The 24626-nt window shown below is 34.5% G+C and overlaps 1 protein-coding gene across 1 annotated transcript in view; it reads right to left on the bottom strand.

Annotated features, from left to right (window-relative positions):
* Positions 1 to 24626, bottom strand: part of LOC134854899 (BLOC-1-related complex subunit 5-like) — a 113461-nt gene that overhangs the window by 25364 nt on the left and 63471 nt on the right. The window lies entirely within an intron of this gene.

Raw genomic sequence — 24626 nt, 5'->3', positions numbered from 1 at the left:
GAACACAGGCAAAGAAGCTATCGCAAGGACGCCGCAGAGCAACGGCACCAAACGTGGAGCAAACTGGAAAATACGGTCTGAATCTGAGCGAAAACCAAGAAGAGGTACGCAGTGACTGTAGTTAGCCATTGCACTCAAACGCTCGTTCAAGCCCTCCGTACAAATGAATGAACAAATAAAAAAATGACAGGAAGGGTCAGAACAATCTGGAAGGAAATTTTTGAAACATTCGATTCACGAGCTTGAATTTCTGAGAATGTCGCGTATTAAGACAAAATTAACGTATAAACGATTGACAGAACAGCCAAATACGACGAGAGAAACTTTATCTCCCGGGAAGTGTGGAAAGGTGCCCAGGAACTTTTATACAACTTTCAAACCCTTTATTTAATACTGCAAAGCTCTGAACGATTGAAATTATTTCCTAAAAATGTTTATTTCAGAGCATGAGTGGTTCAGAGGGAGGAAGAGTCATTTCATCTACAACTGACTACAATTGTGGCTTTTAGCCCCGTTTTCAGTTGAAATCACGTTGTGTGGGGATCCGAGACCCAGCTATGTGGTTTTACTTACGGGTAGTCGAAGCTAAAAAATACTTCATTCGGCTAATGACCTGAAAACCGTAACACGTTTGCTGACCCTTAAACAGAACAAAAATCAACTGGCTAGGTCGAGACGGTAATAAGCATGTAGAATTTAGGTACCTGACGTCAACCAAATGTCAATAGAGACCTTTGCTACTTTCCGTCGCTGTATAATTTTTGGGCTATAGTAACATGGTTGTTTTAATGGCTCTACTGGATGGGTCTGTTTAAATCCATTGACCATAATGATCAGCATACGCGTTTGCGAGTAAGCCCCCACTACTAGCAAATGCTCAAGTTAAGGACTCTGTTGTCATATATTGAGCTAGCCTGAAAATTCGAACCTCTGACTGGCTCGATTTAGCGTTTTAATTTGTTTAAAACCGATAACTTTGTAGCTGGAGGGTTAGATGAGAAAAATGAGCCGAGTTTTCCCGTGGCTGTGGGACCAAAAACAACTAAAGAGAGAGCATAAAACCAAACCAAAGTAATGTTTAACGTCAAAAAACCTAACAACGAATCTAATTTAAAATAAAACAGAACGAAAAACAGCAAAAAAAATCAAGAAAGATAAAAAGCAGCAAAAATATAAAATCGACAGTTTTTGTACTGTTTCTGGACGAGATGCAGTTTAAATCTGATGATTGTTGTTTTTGTTGATTGCTTCATTTTTTTTGATTGATAAATCAAGTGTTTTGGTAGTTTGATAAATAATTCCACTTGAGTACTCACAGTAGTACTAAACAGGCTTCCTGCGCTTGTTTTAAGTATAAATGAGCTTTTTAGTGAGAAATGCGTAAGATATTGTCTGAAAACCTAGATAGGTACTCAAAAAAGGCTAAGATAACAAAGTCTTTTTTGCTGAGAAGTCAAAGATTACTGAAACGACCGGGATAATTTAGTAAAAGTTTGCTTGAGTTTTAGTTTCAAAATCAGGCCTGAGCTATTATATAACATAAGAGTTCTCCAAATTAGGCAAATACATGAAACTGATACGAGTTTTGATTTCTTGGTTTGGCAATTCAGTTGAAAAAACATACAAATATATGAGATGAATGTTCTTTTTCTTAACAATGAGCACAACTTGTTAAGAAATTGATACAATTTTGCAATTTTTTATATTGAATTTGATGCAAAAAGAGTTTTTTTGCAAGAAACTAGTTGGTGCAGAAATCAAAAAGTTGCTTTCAAGACATTCAATTTAAAATGATTTTAAAGAAAACCATAATGTTCTGACGTAGAAAAAACTCTTAAAATATGTAGAGAAAAACAGAAACTTTCTTAGAACTTTTTTTGAATAACGGACATTTTCAGCAAAAGCAGATGTAAAAATCCTTGAGTTTAATCAATGGTACGATATAAGACATGAATGGACTCAAAGTGAGACATGGCAAAACTCGTATTCTTCTCTGGTGAGCTTCAACTTTTTTTTCAAATAGAAATTTAGATGGATATGTAGAGTGTTTTGCTTACTTGAATTGGCCTAGAAAAGTTAAAAAATCTACAACTGATACGTTTTATATTCCATTTTTTCCTGATATAAAGTTTACTTTAACTGAAAACGTTTCCAGATAACAATCAAAAGTTTTGCTTTTGATTTGTTCACAGAATTTTTTCTGAAAACTACACCCAAATACTCTCAATTTTACTAATGGCATGTGCTTATGTATTGAATTTTGAATGGTTTGATTAGCTCTAACTTTCTCTCAATTACAAACTTTTCGAAAACATTCTGACAAAAATAGTGGATAAGAAATAATATTAGAGCTGTTTTGCATGAAAACTGCAAGCGAATGGTAACCAAAACTGTATTTTCGCTCGAAAAATTTATAATAGCTACTGATATCGAGAATTTTTAAAGGCTAAAAATTAACTTGCTAAAATACAAAACAATATCAGAGGCTTACCTACTAAGGGAATTAAAAAATTCCAGAAGCTTGAAACTTCTGAAATTTTTTCCTAAAACTTGAGCTTTCTGCACAAAAAGTTTTAAAAACTTACATCTGAAACTTACCATCGGAAACTCTGAAAGCTTTAACCTATCTTATCACATAGGAAAATTTGTTCATATGTTTTGGTGTAGAAGAACTTAAAAATTGCCCTAACGGCAAAATTGGGCTCTATTTTTTTTTGAAATTTATCATCCTAAATATCTGAAACTATAACATAATACCTATATTAAAACATTTTTGACGGTCTAAACTCATAAGGTGAAGTTCTTGCCGGTCTGAATTTATAAAGTGAAGTCCCGGAAATCTTTAGCCTGTCCTTATACATAGAGGATTTCACTCCCAAGCTGACTCTACTCAACATATATCACTAATAAGCTTCGATAAGAAAGTAACTTGATGCAAAAAAGGCGATGCTGTGATTTATCTATTTTGTTTTTGTAATTTAATTTTTCGTCTATTAGTTTCTTTTTAAACAAATTTGAGGTCATGTTCTGACAAGTGTCCAATTGGAGATTTACAGGAATATTTAGCAAAATCTGGATAAAGGACAATTTTTGAATCTTAAGAGCAATAAATTTGATAATTACTAAGAGAAGTAATTAAATTCTAGAAAATTTTGTTCAAGAATCTGAAGAGGTTTTTTTCAGCAACATTGTTTGCTTCAACGCCAAATTTTTTCGAGAGTTTATTCTGTGAAAAAGTGGAAATTCTGAAAGTATTCAAGATCCACAAATAAAGTTATGTGGCTCAAGATCCAGATCCACGAACGTCTTACTTAATTTGCGAAGAAAATCGGACATAGTTCAACCGCGTCGGTCGAATCATGAGTCGAACACCTCAGCACGGCAGTACAAATTTTGAAAAGTAAAATTGGACTAAAAAAACTAAGAGTTTTTTTGCACTACGCTTGGCTGGACTTAAACTAATTTGCTTAAATTGTTCAAACCTCTAAATATGACTATATCAAACAGATTTGAATAATTTCCTACCTAATAATTTTCTCATAACAATTAGACTAAAAGTAACTGACGGTATCCTGGCTCATTTTCATACATTTGCCACACTCATTGATGCCATACACATGTGCGGCTATCCTGTCGTTTTCAAGATATCATCTGCACGCTCCGTTGGTTTTGACTAGCCGATTTGGCCATAAAACTCAAAAAAGTCAATTTTCAGAATTTTATTTCAAAAACATAAACTATAAGATGAGTTTTATTTATATTACTCAATTTTACGCCAGCCCGAGGGCTAGTGCGTTCAATTATTTTACAATTGTACATATGGCGTTTGAATTTTTAAAACATTTTTGACGGTCTGAACTCATAAGGTGAAGTTCTTGCCGGTCTGAATTCATAAAGTGAAGTCCCAGAAATCTTTAGCCTGTCCTTATACATAGAAGACCTCACTCCCAAGCTGACTCTACTCAACATATATCACTAATAAGCTTCGATAGGAAAGTAACGGGATGCAAAAAAGGCGATGCTGTGATTTATCTATTTTGTTTTTGTAGTTTAATTTTTTGTCTATTAGTTTCTTTTTAAACAAATTTCCAATTGGAGAATTACAGGAATATTTAGCAAAATCTGGATAAAGGACAATTTTTGAATCTTAAGAGCAATAAATTTGATAATTACTAAGAGAAGTAATTAAATTCTAGAAACTTTTGTTCAAGAATCTGAAGAGGTTTTTTTGCACTACGCTCGACTGGACTTAAACTAATTTGCCTAAATTGTTCAAACCTCTAAATATGACTAAATCAAACAGATTTGAATAATTTCCTATCTAATAATTTTCTCATAACAATTAGACTAAAAGCAACTGACGGTATCCTGGCTCATTTTCATACATTTGCCACACTCATTGATGCTTGATGCCATACACATGTGCGGCTATCCTGTTGTATTCAAGATATCATCTGCACGCTCCGTTGGTTTTGACTAGCCGATTTGGCCATAAAATTCAAAAAAGTCAATTTTCAGAATTTTGTTTCAAAAGCATAAACTATAAGATGAGCTTTATTTATATTACTCAATTTTACGCCAGCCCGAGGGCTAGTGCGTCCAATTATTTTACAATTGTACATATAGCGTTTGAAACATTTTTGACGGTCTGAACTCATAAGGTGAAGTTCTTGCCGGTCTGAATTCATAAAGTGAAGTCCCAGAAATCTTTAGCCTGTCCTTATACATAGAAGACCTCACTCCCAAGCTGACTCTACTCAACATATATCACTAATAAGCTTCGATAAGAAAGTAACTTGATGCAAAAAAGGCGATGCTGTGATTTATCTATTTTGTTTTTGTAGTTTAATTTTTTGTCTATTAGTTTCTTTTTAAACAAATTTGAGGTCATGTTCTGCTTAAGTCCAATTGGAGATTTACAGGAATATTTAGCAAAATCTGGATAAAGGACAATTTTTGAATCTTAAGAGCAATAAATTTGATAATTACTAAGAGAAGTAATTAAATTCTAGAAAATTTTGTTCAAGAATCTGAAGAGGTTTTTTTCAGCAACATTGTTTGCTTCAACGCCAAATTTTTTCGAGAGTTTATACTGTGAAAAAGTGGAAATTCTGAAAGTATTCAAGATCCACAAATAAAGTCATTTTTTGTCCAGCTAATTTTTGAAAACAATTGTTCAATTGGTGATTGAGAAAGAAAAAAGATGTTATGTGGCTCAATTTTTAGCCGTAAAATTGAGCGATTGGTTTTCAACTTCTTTTTCTGTGGTTACCAAAGTTTGCCACTTCTGTTACAACAAACAACTCTAACGCATAAGAAATCAGACTCATGATTCGACTCTATCGACCCTGTTCGACTCATGATTCGACCCTGTTCGATCCATGATTCGACTTCGATCGAATAAAGCCTTTGTTCGAACGTCTTACTTAATTTGCGAAGAAAATCGGACATAGTTCAACCGCGTCGGTCGAATCATGAGTCGAACACCTCAGCACGGCAGTACAAATTTTGAAAAGTAAAATTGGACTACAGAAACTAAGAGTTTTTTTTGCACTACGCTCGGCTGGACATAAACTAATTTGCTTAAATTGTTCAAACCTCTAAATATGACTATATCAAACAGATTTGAATAATTTCCTACCTAATAATTTTCTCATAACAATTAGACTAAAAGTAACTGACGGTATCCTGGCTCATTTTCATACATTTGCCACACTCATTGATGCCATACACATGTGCGGCTATCCTGTCGTATTCAAGATATCATCTGCACGCTCCGTTGGTTTTGACTAGCCGATTTGGCCATAAAACTCAAAAAAGTCAATTTTCAGAATTTTATTTCACAAGCATAAACTATAAGATGAGTTTTACTTATATTACTCAATTTTACGCCAGCCCGAGGGCAAGTGCGTCCAATTATTTTACAATTGTACATATGGCGTTTCAATTTTTAAAACATTTTTGACGGTCTGAACTCATAAGGTGAAGTTCTTGCCGGTCTGAATTCATAAAGTGAAGTCCCAGAAATCTTTAGCCTGTCCTTATACATAGAAGACCTCACTCCCAAGCTGACTCTACTCAACATATATCACTAATAAGCTTCGATAAGAAAGTAACTTGATGCAAAAAAGGCGATGCTGTGATTTATCTATTTTGTTTTTGTAGTTTAATTTTTTGTCTATTAGTTTCTTTTTAAACAAATTTGAGGTCATGTTCTGCTTAAGTCCAATTGGAGATTTACAGGAATATTTAGCAAAATCTGGATAAAGGACAATTTTTGAATCTTAAGAGCAATAAATTTGATAATTACTAAGAGAAGTAATTAAATTCTAGAAAATTTTGTTCAAGAATCTGAAGAGGTTTTTTTCAGCAACATTGTTTGCTTCAACGCCAAATTTTTTCGAGAGTTTATACTGTGAAAAAGTGGAAATTCTGAAAGTATTCAAGATCCACAAATAAAGTCATTTTTTGTCCAGCTAATTTTTGAAAACAATTGTTCAATTGGTGATTGAGAAAGAAAAAAGATGTTATGTGGCTCAATTTTTAGCCGTAAAATTGAGCGATTGGTTTTCAACTTCTTTTTCTGTGGTTACCAAAGTTTGCCACTTCTGTTACAACAAACAACTCTAACGCATAAGAAATCAGACTCATGATTCGACTCTATCGACCCTGTTCGACTCATGATTCGACACTGTTCGACCCATGATTCGACTTCGATCGAATAAAGCCTTTGTTCGAACGTCTTACTTATTTTGCGAAGAAAATCGGACATAGTTCAACCGCGTCGGTCGAATCATGAGTCGAACACCTCAGCACGGCAGTACAAATTTTGAAAAGTAAAATTGGACTAAAGAAACTAAGAGTTTTTTTTGCACTACGCTCGGCTGGACTTAAACTAATTTGCTTAAATTGTTCAAACCTCTAAATATGACTATATCAAACAGATTTGAATAATTTCCTACCTAATAATTTTCTCATAACAATTAGACTAAAAGTAACTGACGGTATCCTGGCTCATTTTCATACATTTGCCACACTCATTGATGCCATACACATGTGCGGCTATCCTGTCGTATTCAAGATATCATCTGCACGCTCCGTTGGTTTTGACTAGCCGATTTGGCCATAAAACTCAAAAAAGTCAATTTTCAGAATTTTATTTCACAAGCATAAACTATAAGATGAGTTTTACTTATATTACTCAATTTTACGCCAGCCCGAGGGCTAGTGCGTCCAATTATTTTACAATTGTACATATGGCGTTTCAATTTTTAAAACATTTTTGACGGTCTGAACTCATAAGGTGAAGTTCTTGCCGGTCTGAATTCATAAAGTGAAGTCCCAGAAATCTTTAGCCTGTCCTTATACATAGAAGACCTCACTCCCAAGCTGACTCTACTCAACATATATCACTAAAAAGCTTCGATAAGAAAGTAACTTGATGCAAAAAAGGCGATGCTGTGATTTATCTATTTTGTTTTTGTAGTTTAATTTTTTGTCTATTAGTTTCTTTTTAAACAAATTTGAGGTCATGTTCTGCTTAAGTCCAATTGGAGAATTACAGGAATATTTAGCAAAATCTGGATAAAGGACAATTTTTGAATCTTAAGAGCAATAAATTTGATAATTACTAAGAGAAGTAATTAAATTATAGAAAATTTTGTTCAAGAATCTGAAGAGGTTTTTTTGCTTCAACGCCAAATTTTTTCGAGAGTTTTTTCTGTGAAAAAGTGGAAATTCTGAAAGTATTCAAGATCCACAAATTAAGTCATTTTTTGTCCAGCTAATTTTTGAAAACAATTGTTCAATTGGTGATTGAGAAAGAAAAAAGATGTTATGTGGCTCAATTTTTAGCCGTAAAATTGAGCGATTGGTTTTCAACTTCTTTTTCTGTGGTTACCAAAGTTTGCCACTTCTGTTACAACAAACAACTCTAACGCATAAGAAATCAGACTCATGATTCGACTCTATCGACCCTGTTCGACTCATGATTCGACCCTGTTCGACCCATGATTCGACTTCGATCGAATAAAGCCTTTGTTCGAACGTCTTACTTACTTTGCGAAGAAAATCGGACATAGTTCAACCGCGTCGATCGAATCATGAGTCGAACACCTCAGCACGGCAATACAAATTTTGAAAAGTAAAATTGGACTAAAGAAACTAAGAGTTTTTTTGCACTACGCTCGGCTGGACATAAAATAATTTGCTTAAATCGTTCAAACCTCTAAATATGACTATATCAAACAGATTTGAATAATTTCCTACCTAATAATTTTCTCATAACAATTAGACTAAAAGTAACTGACGGTATGCTGGCTCATTTTCATACATTTGCCACACTCATTGATGCCATACACATTTGCGGCTATCCTGTCGTATTCAAGATATCATCTGCACGCTCCGTTGGTTTTGACTAGCCGATTTGGCCATAAAACTCAAAGAAGTCAATTTTCAGAATTTTGTTTCAAAGCATAAACTATAAGATGAGCTTTATTTATATTACTCAATTTTACGCCAGCCCGAGGGCTAGTGCGTCCAATTATTTTACAATTGTACATATGGCGTTTGAATTTTTAAAACATTTTTGACGGTCTGAACTCATACGGTGAAGTTCTTGCCGGTCTGAATTCATAAAGTGAAGTCCCAGAAATCTTTAGCCTGTCCTTATACATAGAAGACCTCACTCCCAAGCTGACTCTACTCAACATATATCACTAATAAGCTTCGATAAGAAAGTAACTTGATGCCAAAAAGGCGATGCTGTGATTTAGCTATTTTGTTTTTGTAGTTTAATTTTTTGTCTATTAGTTTCTTTTTAAACAAATTTGAGGTCACGTTCTGCTTAAGTCCAATTGGAGATTTACAGGAATATTTAGCAAAATCTGGATAAAAGACAATTTTCGAATCTTAAGAGCAATAAATTTGATAATTACTAAGAGAAGTAATTAAATTCTAGAAAATTTTGTTCAAGAATCTGAAGAGGTTGTTTTGCACTACGCTCGACTGGACTTAAACTAATTTGCTTAAATTGTTCAAACCTCTAAATATGACTATATCAAACAGATTTGAATAATTTCCTATCTAATAATTTTCTCATAACAATTAGACTAAAAGCAACTGACGGTATCCTGGCTCATTTTAATATATTTGCCACACTCATTGATGCCATACACATGTGCGGCTATCCTTTCGTTTTCAAGATATCATCTGCACGCTCCGTTGGTTTTGACTAGCCGATTTGGCCATAAAACTCAAAGAAGTCAATTTTCAGAATTTTGTTTCAAAGCATAAACTATAAGATGAGCTTTATTTATATTACTCAATTTTACGCCAGCCCGAGGGCTAGTGCGTCCAATTATTTTACAATTGTACATATGGCGTTTGAATTTTTAAAACATTTTTGACGGTCTGAACTCATACGGTGAAGTTCTTGCCGGTCTGAATTCATAAAGTGAAGTCCCAGAAATCTTTAGCCTGTCCTTATACATAGAAGACCTCACTCCCAAGCTGACTCTACTCAACATATATCACTAATAAGCTTCGATAAGAAAGTAACTTGATGCCAAAAAGGCGATGCTGTGATTTATCTATTTTGTTTTTGTAGTTTAATTTTTTGTCTATTAGTTTCTTTTTAAACAAATTTGAGGTCACGTTCTGCTTAAGTCCAATTGGAGATTTACAGGAATATTTAGCAAAATCTGGATAAAAGACAATTTTCGAATCTTAAGAGCAATAAATTTGATAATTACTAAGAGAAGTAATTAAATTCTAGAAAATTTTGTTCAAGAATCTGAAGAGGTTGTTTTGCACTACGCTCGACTGGACTTAAACTAATTTGCTTAAATTGTTCAAACCTCTAAATATGACTAAATCAAACAGATTTGAATAATTTCCTATCTAATAATTTTCTCATAACAATTAGACTAAAAGCAACTGACGGTATCCTGGCTCATTTTCATATATTTGCCACACTCATTGATGCCATACACATGTGCGGCTATCCTTTCGTTTTCAAGATATCATCTGCACGCTCCGTTGGTTTTGACTAGCCGATTTGGCCATAAAATTCAAAAAAGTCAATTTTCAGAATTTTGTTTCAAAAGCATAAACTATAAGATGAGCTTTATTTATATTACTCAATTTTACGCCAGCCCGAGGGCTAGTGGGTCAATTATTTTACAATTGTACATATGGCGTTTGAATTTTTAAAACATTTTTGACGGTCTGAACTCATAAGGTGAAGTTCTTGCCGGTCTGAATTCATAAAGTGAAGTCCCAGAAATCTTTAGCCTGTCCTTATACATAGAAGACCTCACTCCCAAGCTGACTCTACTCAACATATATCACTAATAAGCTTCGATAAGAAAGTAACTTGATGCAAAAAAGGCGATGCTGTGATTTATCTATTTTGTTTTTGTAGTTTAATTTTTTGTCTATTAGTTTCTTTTTAAACAAATTTGAGGTCATGTTCTGCTTAAGTCCAATTGGAGGTTTACAGGAATATTTAGCAAATTCTGGATAAAAGACAATTTTCGAATCTTAAGAGCAATAAATTTGATAATTACTAAGAGAAGTAATTAAATTCTAGAAAATTTTGTTCAAGAATCTGAAGAGGTTGTTTTGCACTACGCTCGACTGGACTTAAACTAATTTGCTTAAATTGTTCAAACCTCTAAATATGACAATTTCAAACAGATTTGAATAATTTCCTATCTAATAATTTTCTCATAACAATTAGACTAAAAGCAACTGACGGTATCCTGGCTCATTTTCATATATTTGCCACACTCATTGATGCCATACACATGTGCGGCTATCCTGTCGTATTCAAGATATCATCTGCACGCTCCGTTGGTTTTGACTAGCCGATTTGGCCATAAAATTCAAAAAAGTCAATTTTCAGAATTTTGTGTCAAAAGCATAAACTATAAGATGAGCTTTATTTATATTAGTCAATTTTACGCCAGCCCGAGGGCTAGTGCGTCCAATTATTTTACAATTGTACATATGGCGTTTGAATTTTTAAAACATTTTTGACGGTCTGAACTCATAAGGTGAAGTTCTTGCCGGTCTGAATTCATAAAGTGAAGTCCCAGAAATCTTTAGCCTGTCCTTATACATAGAAGACCTCACTCCCAAGCTGACTCTACTCAACATATATCACTAATAAGCTTCGATAAGAAAGTAACTTGATGCAAAAAAGGCGATGCTGTGATTTATCTATTTTGTTTTTGTAGTTTAATTTTTTGTCTATTAGTTTCTTTTTTGAACAAATTTGAGGTCATGTTCTGCTTAAGTCCAATTGGAGAAACAGGAATATTTAGCAAAATCTGGATAAAGGACAATTTTTGAATCTTAAGAGCAATAAATTTGATAATTACTAAGAGAAGTAATTAAATTCTAGAAAATTTTGTTCAAGAATCTGAAGAGGTTTTTTTCAGCAACATTGTTTGCTTCAACGCCAAATTTTTTCGAGAGTTTATTCTGTGAAAAAGTGGAAATTCTGAAAGTATTCAAGATCCACAAATTAAGTCATTTTTTGTCCAGCTAATTTTTGAAAACAATTGTTCAATTAGTGATTGAGAAAGAAAAAAGATGTTATGTGGCTCAATTTTTAGCCGTAAAATTGAGCGATTGGTTTTCAACTTCTTTTTCTGTGGTTACCAAAGTTTGCCACTTCTGTTACAACAAACAACTCTAACGCATAAGAAATCAGAATGCACCTCAAATTAACAAACGTTGTTTCAGGATTTCTTATTTAAATGAAAAACTGTTTACGCGAATCGGTGTCCCCACTAACCGGGGGAGGGGGAAGATTTGTAGCCTCTAGTGCTGAAAGTTTGACATTTTTGTCTACCCACTATCCGACCTAAGTTTAAGTATTTTTTGAAAATTTGATTACATATTTTAGGGTTATTACCGCGGAGGCTAACACCTGATTTTGCAAATTCCAATTACTTAATGAGAAATTTTTCTTTACATCTCGCTTAAACTAACAAATAAAAAAAGCTTCTTTACGTTCAACCCTCGCTTAAGTAAACAATTATGAAAGATTGCTCAGGAAGATCGCCCCCCATTGCGTTGACTAACAGTTGCAAAATTTTCATGTTTCTGAGAAAGATTCGAAAAAAAATCTTAGTTTTTTCAGAAACTTACCATTCGTAACTTATCATCTCTACATAGTGTGAGAACCGGATAATCTATAGCCCATCCTATTAAACGGTGCTCTTAATCTCCCCACCCGGTATAAATCTACGCGACATATAAAAGCAGGCATCGAAAAAATTTACCCTCTGAAGCTTACCATCAGATTCTCTGAAACATATATTCTAGCTTAAAACATTGGGAAAACTAATCCCAATCCTATTAAAAAGGGCGGAGACCAGATTCTCTATAGCCTATCTTGATACACGGCGGATTGCATCTCCCTCCCAGGATGAGTCCACGCGAAAGTTATTACTACTAGTATAAAGTTTTTTAAACGATTTGACAGGACTGGGAACTAGGTCGCACAAGGTCGCATCGAACTACATGGCCAAATTAAGCAACCATAGTGATGCTTAGCCTTGATAAAATAACCTCCCGACTTGTGAATCTAACATTAAACTACAGTAGACTATTTTATAAACATCTGCGTTTCTGCTGTTACATCATACAAAGCTTTTTTAAAAACAAATTACGTTCAACTGCTAGCTGGTTCAATGAACTACGTTCAAAGATGTTTTTTTGCAAAGATTTTTGAATTTATCTTAAGTCATATGCGTCAATAAAAAATACTGATAACGAATAAGCCCTCACACGACCGTAACAAATGCTCCTATGAAAGGTAAAAAATAGATGCTCACATTATGATTTATGCATTATAATTTACACAAACATATTTAGAAGAGTTATATTTCACCTACCGCGGGATTTTTTCAACTAAAATGAAAGGATCTCTATGAAACTTTTAATTCGTGGTAAAGTTTTGTGTCCAGATGAACCAACGAAAGATTGACAAAACTTTTCACTGTTAAAGATTTTTGAAACAAAAAGCATTATAATCTACTATAATAGATTATAAGAGATTATAAAAGATTATTGGAAAAGGTATAATCAATTATAATTGATTATAATTTTTTATAATGTCACGAAAAATGTTATCATTATAATGGATTATAAATCGTTTAAACATCTAAATTTGGCACTTATAATTAATTATATTTTTGATAAAAGTACAATTATAATTGTAATACAATCCATTAATTTCTCTTTCTAATGACTGCGGGATATCATTCGAAAAAGCAAGAAAAAAATTTACAAGTCCAAACGTTGGTTTTTGGTCGGAAAATTGTTCCAAATGGCCAAAGCTCAGGTCCCCTCAAAGTTGTAAATGATTGTTAGTCCACGTACACTGAAACAACAAATATTGTTTTGGGCTTGTTAAAAGCTCTGCAGCTCAAATCTAGAGCCCGGGTTGAGGTGCTCGGCTCACAATTCGATCGAAACGGTCGAGTGATGTCCGTTTTTGACTCTCATCGACTACACCGGGCATTGTTCGACTTTACCAGACATTGATTAACTTTGTTTGACTTTATGGGACATTGTTCGACTTTCGACGTCAGCCCGGGCATAATTCCACACCGTTCGACCCATGATCCGACCCCGTTCGACCCATGATTCGACCCGGTTCGACTCATGATTCGACCCTGTTCGACCCATGATTTGACTTTATTCGACCCATGATTTGACCTTGTTCGACCCATGATTTGACCTTGCTCGACTCATGATTTGACCCTGTTCGACCCATGATTCGACTTCGATCGAATAAAGCCTTTGTTCGAACGTCTTACTTAATTTGCGAAGAAAATCGGACATAGTTCAACCGCGTCGGTCGAATCATGAGTCGAACACCTCAGCACGGCAGCACGAATTTTGAAAAGTAAAATTGGACTAAAGAAACTAAGAGTTTTTTGCACTACGCTCGGCTGGACTTAAACTAATTTGCTTAAATTGTTCAAACCTCTAAATATGACTATATCAAACAGATTTGAATAATTTCCTACCTTATAATTTTCTCATAACAATTAGACTAAAAGCAACTGACGGTATCCTGGCCCATTTTCATACATATGCCACACGCATTGATGCCATACACATGTGCGGCTATCCTGTCGTATTCAAGATATTATCTGCACGCTCCGTTGGCCATAAAACTCAAAAAAGTCAATTTTCAGAACTTTGTTTCAAAAGCATAAACTATAAGTTGAGCTTTATTTATATTACTCAATTTTACGCCAGCCCGAGGGCTAGTGCGTCCAATTATTTTACAATTGTACATATGGCGTTTGAATTGAATTTTTTTTTAATTATCTGCAAAAATTAAAAATTTCTTTCTGCTTTTAAAGTTTCTACATACATATGAACGTAACTTGTGGAAAAAAGCTAAGCCCCATGTAATGGTAGAAACACAGTTGGTTATAATGTGGTCCAGTGTATTTAAGCAAAAGATTTACAAGCCGGCAGGGTGCATTTCAACCAAGCTCCCCACTGCTTTCTATATTTTGTCATACATTTCTGATCCACCTTAGTCCACTCAGTTTCGGTTCGATTTCTTCGCGCCAAAACTCGGCCACTCTGCTGGCTTTTCATATGTTAAAAAGGTCTTCCATCATCGCCTTCCTTTAGTTCCTTTGGACCTAAAACTCCAAAAACAGTTGCAATTTAAAGATTAAGACCATTTATCTACGGGGAAAGGACCAACACAAGAGCTGTACAGCTCATCACGGCGAACCGCTGTTGTGCCCCTGTTCATCACGTTTTTTTTCTGATTGACATCAAACGGTCTGTCAATTTTTAGGTTGTCACACTTTTCAAGGTATTTTGGTCTGCACCATTCCTCCGACGAAGAATTGTGTGTTTAATTGTTCTCACATACTCTGATGCTGAGCTTAAACATTCTGCAATCTTTTTACTTCACATGAGCATGTCTGTCCATTTTTTAAAACTTCTTAGCACACTTCTGCGAGATCACGTTCTGAGAAACCCAGACGTGATCTCCCACATATTGAGTTATATTCGATGGGTATAACTCATAGAGTAATTTCGGATAGGGTACACCGTCTGCTCGTCACGCTATCTTATTTTCGGCCGGATAGATTCGTGCAACTTCTTAGTCTAATACCGATCCTAATCTTACTCTTATACTATCTAGTCTCAGGTTGTTTAACTAGTCTCTGCTAGGCTCAATAGATCTAGGGTATACTGGTTTATTGCGGCTGCTGAAGTACTCGGGAGAGTTCAACTAATTTCTAAGTTAAATTCAAATCTCTCTGGTGCTGAAATTACAAGTAATTTCAGCACTTACAAATAAGTGGATTGTTAGTTAGATGGATCATGATTGGTTAATATTAAATACTTTACATTGGTAAAATATCTAATTTATCCAATCATAAAATGTAGTTTAGATCAGGTTCCACCCATCCGGGTTTTACAGAGTTTTTTAGAATAGTTTTTCTGCAATTCGAAAGATGGATGATGGACGTTGGTATTTGGCGAACATCTTATTTCTTCTGGGTTTTCTTATTAGAGAAGTCCCAGATTCAATCATTGTGTCTTCTCAAGACAACGACTGGGTTTTCGCAACAAACTCAAATCTGATTTCAGAATGGTTGGCTATGTCAGGTTTTTCTGTTTCATTGGTGAGAACTTCTTTGTGTTTGACCTTGTCTGGGAATGGCGTGGAGATTGTGCGTGGAGGGGATGCCTGGCTACTCGGATCTGTACGTATACTTGAACATCGAGGTGGTCATTGGTCTAGTTCAATGAAGTCCTTTTCTGCGAAGTCAAGTCGTACTCTAAATCCTTTGAGTTGTGATTGTGGGCGGCATATTGATTGTAGTTGGCCATTCTTTCTCGAGTGTAGTAGGGTCGTTTTGTCTTTGGATGTTCGTCCTTGGTGTTGTATTCTGATCTATGTATTGCATAATGTAATTTACATTTTATAAAACTTTTATTAGTTTAATATTTTTTAATTATGATTTTAGTTAGTTGTTTTCACAAAAGCGTTTTTGTTTTAGTTCAGTTATTTTGAAGAGTTACTCACCCTTGAGTAGCTCTTATTAAAAATAGGAGTGTGGTCACAAAGCGTGGATGTAGCACGGTGGGTTAGGCCGGCTATAGAGCATGCTCAGGACGTCCTTCCTGGTGGGTTAGGCCAGGAGTGGGAGTATGATTGCATGCGGTTTTTGTGAGAGGTCCTGTTATGTGACAACGTTTTATGTTGGGTTTGTTGTGGTTTTTCTTATGTTTTGTTGGTTGTGTCCTTTTTTCAAAAATCAAATTGTTTGTGGTATGGGTTTGTCTTTCGACTTTTTTGTGTTTTATTATTTCTTTCTTAGACTTTATAATAGTCTTCAAAAGAATAAATTATCCAGTTTTAAACTGGGTTAATCCGGTTTGGGTACCGTTGGTTTCCTTTTCTTAGTCATGCTGTTATGCTATGTGTTGTGGTGTTTAGTAAGCTGCATTGGTTAGTTTTGTTTAGTATATAATTCCTTTCCAACCGGGTTAAAGTAATGTTTGAAATATGTTATCTTGTGTTAGAGTTATCGAGTGTGAAAGCTTGGAACTGAAATTCATTACTTTAAACAATTCTTCGTGGGCGAGCTGTGCGAGTTTGGATAGAATTTTTATGCGAGTGAATGAAAATATCAAAAGGTTAGTACTGCTTTTGCTTCTTATGAATTTACTACATAGAATTTTAATTTTACTGCTAGTTGTTGGGGGAAATTAAGTTACAAATTTTCATCATTATTAGATTTACGGCTGGTGGGGGAAAAATTTATAAATTAATTTTCTGCATTGGTATTATATTTATTTAATTGTTGGTGCAAAAATTTAATAGGGTCTTAAACAGTTTTGAAGAAGTTTGCTATTTTTTATTTTTCTTTTGTGAATTTTTCAGATGATCTAGGATGAAGGCTAAAATTCTAAAGAAAACATGGATAAAGAATGGTGAGTTTCTAATATTTGAATTAATTAGTAATATGTATAATTCATACTTACCTGTTAGTCGTCGGGGAAGAAACCGTGGGGGAAAATGTCGTGGATGAGATCTGAAGTTGTTAGTAGTTTGGCTAAGATGCGGATGATATTTTTAGTTTGAAGCAGTGGCCAAAGCAATTGAAGTGCCTTAGTGGTGGTTAGTTCTTCAGTGCCAACTGCAAATTCATAAGGTGTGTTTTGGATTAGATTATATAATTTGTGGTTGAATTTAGTGTTATGGATGAATTCTAAAATGGGGATTTCTATAGGTTGTACAAACTCGTGTGGGATGAGGAAGGGTCGGGATTCTTCTGCGTTGAAGGTCTTGGTGATGGGACAAAAGATATACATTTGGGTTATGGGATCATAATTTCGAAGAATACCATGAAGGTTAGTATCTTTAATGCAATATGTGAAGTTAAGAAAGAATGGTGAGGTGTATTTGGAATTGATGAATTGAAAACGATGGTGTGGTTGTCTGGAGGGAGTGTGTAGGTCAAAGTGATTTTGGATGAAACGATAATAAGTATATGTGTGTGTTTGTTTAGTGCGCAACATAATATCGTGTGAGCAGTGCAAATCTCTTTCATGTGGTGCAAGGAAACGAAAGGTTAGTGAAAATATTTGGAAGCGTTCTTTAAAACTTTCGTAGGCTTGCGTGTCTGTTAGTGCTTCTGAGATAATGTGGTCAAACTTGCGATCGAAGATATTTAGTGTAAATACATATGGTGTTTTAATGAAAAATTTCTCGGTGATTTGTGGGTTAGCGAAGCGATCGTCGTCTAAGAATTGATCTTGGTTAGTTCTGATGATGTTATGATCGTAATATTCTAGTGTATATTCATTAGCTCGGGGTGCAGTGTGTGTTTTTAGTGATTTTTTGTATCCAATGTAAGTAAATTGTCTAGGTGTTAGTGGTGTAGTGAGTCGATATAGCATGTCCTTATTTCGTTCTATATCGATATGAGTGTTAGATAAAGGTAAGCAAAGGGGATTTGTAAAATGATAATATGAGGTCCAAGGAAGGGTAGGCATTAAAACGTATTCGTCTACAAAGTTACGTGTCTCGTTAGTGTCATGAGGGGTGTTTAAGGTGTATTGTGGAAATGAGGGTAAGGTGATAGCTAAAAATTCTTTTGTGTTAGTGTGTTGTGGATGGTTGATATATTCACGGGCTGTTCCTGGTTTCGCTGGGAAAGGATGGTTGGGGAACTTCCTTTTAAAAGTGCGGTAAGCTCTATTAGTGCTGAGTGAAGATACAGTAGTTGTGGATGATGGTGCTAAGGAATCAGTATAAATTGAAGAGGGTGTAGGGGTAGGAGGGTTGGATGAATCTATTGTGGATGAGATTTGGTTTATGGTTGGGGTGTCAAGGTGATAGGATTGTTGTTGTAGGGTAATGAAATTATCTAGTTCTGGGGAGATTCGGGGGGTGTCTGAAGAATGAGATGATTGGTTTGAGTGAAGTGAGGAGTAGGTTGGAGTGACTTGGGAAGCATAAGAGGGTGTAGAATTGGTTGGGTCAGGGTTATTTGGTAGTATGGGTTGAAAAGGGGTTTGGGAAAAATTTAAGGGATTGGTGTGTAAATTATTTGATGGAGATGGTTCAGAGTCGGCAAATTCATCGGGGGTTTCAATATTCGGGTTATTGAGTTGTGAGATGGAGTATAAAACTGAGATGTGTGAATTAGTATCGGAATTCATGCCGGATGTTACATTACTGGATGGGAGATCGGGTGGCGGAAAAGCAAAAAGTGGTATTATTGGGATTGGAGTGGTGAGGTTGGTTGGGTGGGAATTTGATCGGTGTAGGGATCCAAGTTGTCGGCTCATCGTGGGCTAAAAAAATTATTATTTTGAGACTGAAAAGCGGTGGTATGGGGTTGTTCTATAATTTGTTCATAAGTATTTTCATCTTGTGAGTGGTGTGGCATTATATGTTGGGTGGGACTTTGTGATATGGTTGGTCTAAAATTATTATGTGTTATGGCTAAATTTCGAAAATTACGTGGGACTAGGGATAATGGATGGTTATGTGGTAGGGGTGGTAACTGTGGTGCTGTTGGTGTTGTGTCTGCATTGTTATGTTCTTCGTCGTATGTGTTCTGTCTTGTTGCTATTTTTGTGTTATATTCTTTTATTTGTGCGTCTAAAAGAATTTTGTTTATAGATGTAGAAAATATTCCAAAAAATCCTGCAAATAGTATGCGTGCTACACTTGCTTGTCTATTGACTTGTGTGTGTATAGCACATGTGTTATAGATTCCTTTTAAGAGTGAAAAAAGAAATCCAATAAAGTTAAACATTGCGTATAAAATAGTTAGTTTTTCTAAGATGTAGTAGGGCCATCCTAGAAAATCAAGAATTTCATTCTTGAGTGTAACAAAGCTAAAAATATTGATAGGTGATATATCTTGGAGACGGTATTTTTCACCGTTTAGATATATATAATCTTTAATGTCTTTAAAATATCCGCTATAGTCTTGCGTATAGATGTCTGCAAATCCTGCGGTTTCGGCAAGTTTGCGTAAGTTTTGGTCAATTGATTGTCTTTGTATTGTGTCCATTTGTGTTAATAATTCCTGGAATTGTTGTGTTCTAATGTGATGTTGAATATCTGATTTTGAGTATATTCCTATTGATTGTAAGTCTATATTTGGGTTTCGAGCGATAGCGCGAATGCTTTCTGGTGAAAATTTTTTGAGTGATTGCATTAATGTGGGATATGGGGTGAGAAGGTAATATTTATCTTCATCAAGGTTTAGTTGTACTACGTTGTGGCTATTTTCTGATCCACATGGAACTGCGGTATCCCAGAAATAGGTTCTTCGTGAAAGTGTGTCAACGAAATGTACTTTATTCCTATAAAAGATAGGGATTCTTTTATAACATCGTTTATCTTCAAAAACGTATAGTGGTGATACTTTTTTAGTACAAGTATAAAACCATAAGATGTTTCCTTCATAGTCTAAAATATTTGATCTATTTCCTGATAGTAAATATCCTGCGTAGGGTATTTTTAATACTGCTAGTGCAAGTGATTGTAATATTTGTGTTCTTTCTAATTCGCATAGTTGGTGTAATGTTTCTAATTCGGAGAGTGACATTTCTTGAAAAATTCGGCTAATCGTGTAGTCTAGTTTCATATCTAAGTGAATATCATAGTGGATATTACCAAAATATGTACTATTCATTAGTGATAGTTCTTGTAAACGTGTGCTTTGATCGTTTTGGGGTTTTAAATGTCCACCAGGTTGACCTGTATTCTTTTGAAAATTAACTGGTATATATGATGTTCCTTCGTTTAGGGGATGACTTGTGGCGTATGGGTCGACTTTTATTTTTCCAGTGGTCATGTCGAATCCATTTTCGTATTCAACTAATATTTCAGAGTATTGTGTTTTGTGAAGTGGGTTTCTGTATTTACATGCAAGTTCTGTTTCTTGATATATTTGAAAACGTGTTAATTTATTTTCTATATTATGAATGTTTCGAAAATTAGAACTTATTTTTCGTAATGGATTTACTTGTTCATATGGTATTGACTGTATAAAATATTTTTCGTGAAATTTTATCATACGAGCGTGTATTTTTGCTACTTGAAATGTTGTACATGTGTCTTCGGGGAACCAAACAATTGTTGCTTGTGTTCTGGTTGTAGGGTCGCAATAACCTTGGTCGTTTTTACAAGGTAATCTAATTCCTTGATAAATCATTGTGTTGTCTGATAAATCTCGTGTGAGTTGTATTTTTTCGAGTTGTATTTTCCAATCGAAAAACATTATTTCTTGGTATCCTTTATTTTTTGTGTCTGCTTTGCAGTTTGATGGGTCATTTATACCAATGTGTGGTATCCAGTGTTTATCGTGCATGTCATAGGTTAATCGTCCGTGTGCGCCGTTGTATGGGTATTTTTCATCTAATTTTATATGTCCTTGATATCTTTCAAGTTCTGCTTGATGTACAGAATCTGAAAAAACTTGGAAATATACTAAATTTCTATCTGTGTTTTTATTTTTTGTGATGTTTAGTCGGAGTAACTCGTTTTTACAATCTTCGGGATTGAGATGTAAAAGTCGTTCTATATTACTCTGGTAGAATGATTCATGGTCAAGTCGGTTTTTATTTCCGTTTGAGACTTGTGAACAATGTACTTTCTTTTCAGAAAATGTTGCTGTGAATTTATATCCTATAACTGTAGTTGCTCGGGCTTTTGAATAAAGTGTTGCTATGACATTTGTAGTTTCTATGGCTTGGGGTTCTGTTTCGCACTGTGATACTTGATTTATTGCATACTTGTGTAGTGTTTTTTGTTCGTTTTCTTCACAATCGTAATGTGTTACTAATAAATCTTGGGGTCCTGTGCGGGGAGAAGGGTTTATGTTTTGATTTGAGATTACTAGAAAAAGGAGTTGGAGAAAAATTAATAATTTTAGAATATACATGTGTATGATAATCCTGAGTATGGGTTATAAAATGTGATGTAACCAATTGTTTTTTTGGTATATCTGTCGTATTTATATATTACTTCAGTGGTTATAAATGGTGGTGGTAGTGATTGAGCTGTTATGTTTGGTGGGTTTAATGGGTAGGGATGTTGAGTAATGTTGTTTAATTTAACTGTGATTTCAAACTTTAATTGTAAACTGTTTTGTTGGAGTATTTGGATATTGTGATCACGGATATCGTCGTGAATGTCTTGTCGGTATTGTAATCTATTAAGTGCCCAGTTGTGGAGGCGATTACTTTCTAGATGTTGTCCAAATAATGGTGGAGGGGCTGTAAATGTATTCCAATCTAGTCTTAAAGGGATATTTGTTGATGATTGTTCTCGATATCTGGCGTCGAGATTATTTGGAAAATTTAAGTTAAAAGGTGGTGGTGAAATCTGGCTTATTGATGGTGTTGATGGTAGTGATAATGTTTCTGGTAGTGATGAGGATGTTGTTGTATCCGTAGAAATATCTATTGGATCATTGACTAAATTTAATTCACCTTGTGTAAATGAATGTGTTGTCCAATATGGTAGTCGTGATGCCTGGTTTGGGGGGTTAAAGGGATTTTCACGTATTTGTTCAGATGTTGGTGTTGAACCTAAGTAATCTGATGGTAGGCTTGAGGTGCTACGTTGTGAAAGAAGCGTAGGGGTTTCTGGTAATATACTAATGGGGTTTTCTGGAGTGTTTTGTGATGGGGATTGAGGTATATCAAAATGAACTCGGGGAGTTAGAAAATTTCTGTTCCGTCGAGGATGTATAATTTGTCTATTTATTTCGACTGTATTTTGGTTTTGACTAGGATTTCTTATTCTACTTAATTCTTGTGGTAGTGTTGGGTATAAGTTATATGTTGGTTCGCTTAGAGGTGCTTGTCGTTGAACTGGTTCTAGTGGTCCTGATAAACGAGCGTGTCGTTCTTCAAAAGTGTATGGGTTATCTTGAAAGGAAATTCGTGTAGATGTTTGAGGATTATTGGTAGTTGAAGGTGTTGTTGGGTTATCTTGGGATGATGTCGGTGAAGACTGACTTGGTGACTTTTGGGTAGCAATTTTTGATAGCTTTTTGGTCTATTCTTTTAGTGAAAAAGTTAATGTTTATTAAAGTATTCTTCTAAGAAAAGAATTAGGAGGATTGTTGCTAGAGCGAATGTGATGATTGCTTTCTTTATACATTTGCATATAGTCAAAATGAGGGATGATAGAAATGTTATGAAAATTACAAATAGTAGAAAAATATCAGTTCTACTGAAAATAGTTCGTATCATTTAGACAATTTCATAAATCGTACCTGTGGATATAATCAAGGGTTTTTGAAAGTTGGAGAAATAGTTCGAATATAGTGTAGAAAATTAAAAAAATATTACAAAAAATGATTAAGAGTATTAGAAAAGATTCAAGGATATCAAAAAGAAATATTATGAAAGTTTCAAGTATCGTAAAAAATTGTTTGAGGTTTGTGATAATTTTAGTGACTGTTTGATAGAAGAGCATTTAAGAAATGGCTTCGTGATCGAATAGTTTTTGTTGTTTGGGGCAATTTTCAAGTGTGGTCGGATTATTTATTAGTTTTTTGACAAGTGGGTTGAGTTTTGTAAAAAATTGTTGGGGGCAATTTTTATGGTGATCGGGAGGTCTTCTTTGTCTTTATTTTCATTTGTCAAATGATCTGGGGTATTTTTGAGATTTTTATACTTTAGGCTAAATAAAATGGTCGTTCTTTTACTTTAGGCTAATTTAACATATTTGTTTGGGGGGTATTTGAGGGCTGAGTTGGGGAAATATTGTTGATCTTTGGTTTATTAGATAAGGGAGGGTTATGATATTATGGTGATATTTATTTTAGTTGTCAAGTTGGAGTGGTTTGCTTATTTTTGACCTGGAGGTCGTAGAGTTATAGTTATAGATATGCCTGGAGTTTAATATTTTTCGTCTAGTTGGTTTGTGTTAAAGTTATAGAAGGTGACGGATTGGATGAATCCTATTGGCTAATTTTGAACTAGAATCGCTGCGTGTTTATCAGCATGTTATCTTGAAAAATGAAAGTGTGAAATGTTTCAGAGGTGCAAAGATTTTTAAATGTAGAATTTAAGGTTGTGTTTGAAATTCAACTTTCTTTAATATTTTAGATTGTGGGATGAATACTTTATAATTTTTACGTGGTTGATTTCTAAGTCGTGAAGACTCTCTATGTTCTGATTTGTCGATTTGTTTTTGGGGTATTATTTGTTCTGTCATTTTTCTATTTTTTCTTTCTTTTTGAGATGTATTTTGATCGAGATTTTTTGTATTGTTTTTTGTGGTGTTTGATTTTGTATTTTGATTTCCGAGGTGAATATCATTTTGTTCCTTTGTTATGTTGTCCGTATGTGGGTTATTTTGAATAAATTTTAAACCTGTAAAAGAATATAATTGAGTTAGTTCGCGGAGTGCGTATTCTTTTGGATAATAAGGTAATAGGTTATTTCGGTGTTGAACGATTTCTTTTTTATCTGAGTCGGTGATTTTATATGTGACATCAGTGGGTTTTGCAATTATTTGGTATGGTCCTTTACGAAGGGGTTGTAACTTTTTTGAAATTCCTTTTTGAGTATTAAAATTGGGTATTAAAACAAATGTTCCAATTTTTAAATCGGAGGCTGGTGTAAAGCGTGAATTTATTTGTTCATTAATATTTTGCCTTTGTAACAACTTTTTTGTTACCTTTTGGTAAATTTCATTGTGTTTTTTATCTCTGTTTAAAATCCATTCGGTGTGTGTACCGGAGGCTAATTTAAGAATTTGTGGGTGATGAAAATGATCTTCATCGTGTGTATGTAATAGTAGGTTATAACAAATTGAGTCTTTATTTGGTTGACAATAACCTTGTGCGTTTTTATGAGAGTTTGCTGTAAACATTATTGGTTTGCGTGGCTTTTGGTTAAAAACCATTTCATATGGTGACATTCCTAAAGTTGTCGTGATTTGTGAATTATATGCTAAGGGAAATAGTTTTACATCTGCTGACCATTCGGTATATCTTGTATCATTTCCATTGATGATACATCTGAGATATTCTTGTAATGAACGGTTCATACCTTCGACTAAGCCGTTTGTCCAAGGT

The sequence above is a fragment of the Symsagittifera roscoffensis genome, chromosome 9, assembly GCF_963678635.1.
Source record: "Symsagittifera roscoffensis chromosome 9, txSymRosc1.1, whole genome shotgun sequence".
In the NCBI taxonomy this organism is placed as follows: Eukaryota; Metazoa; Xenacoelomorpha; order Acoela; family Convolutidae; genus Symsagittifera; species Symsagittifera roscoffensis.
Note: the sequence above shows the minus strand (reverse complement) of the source record. Positions and strands in the feature narration are given on the sequence as shown.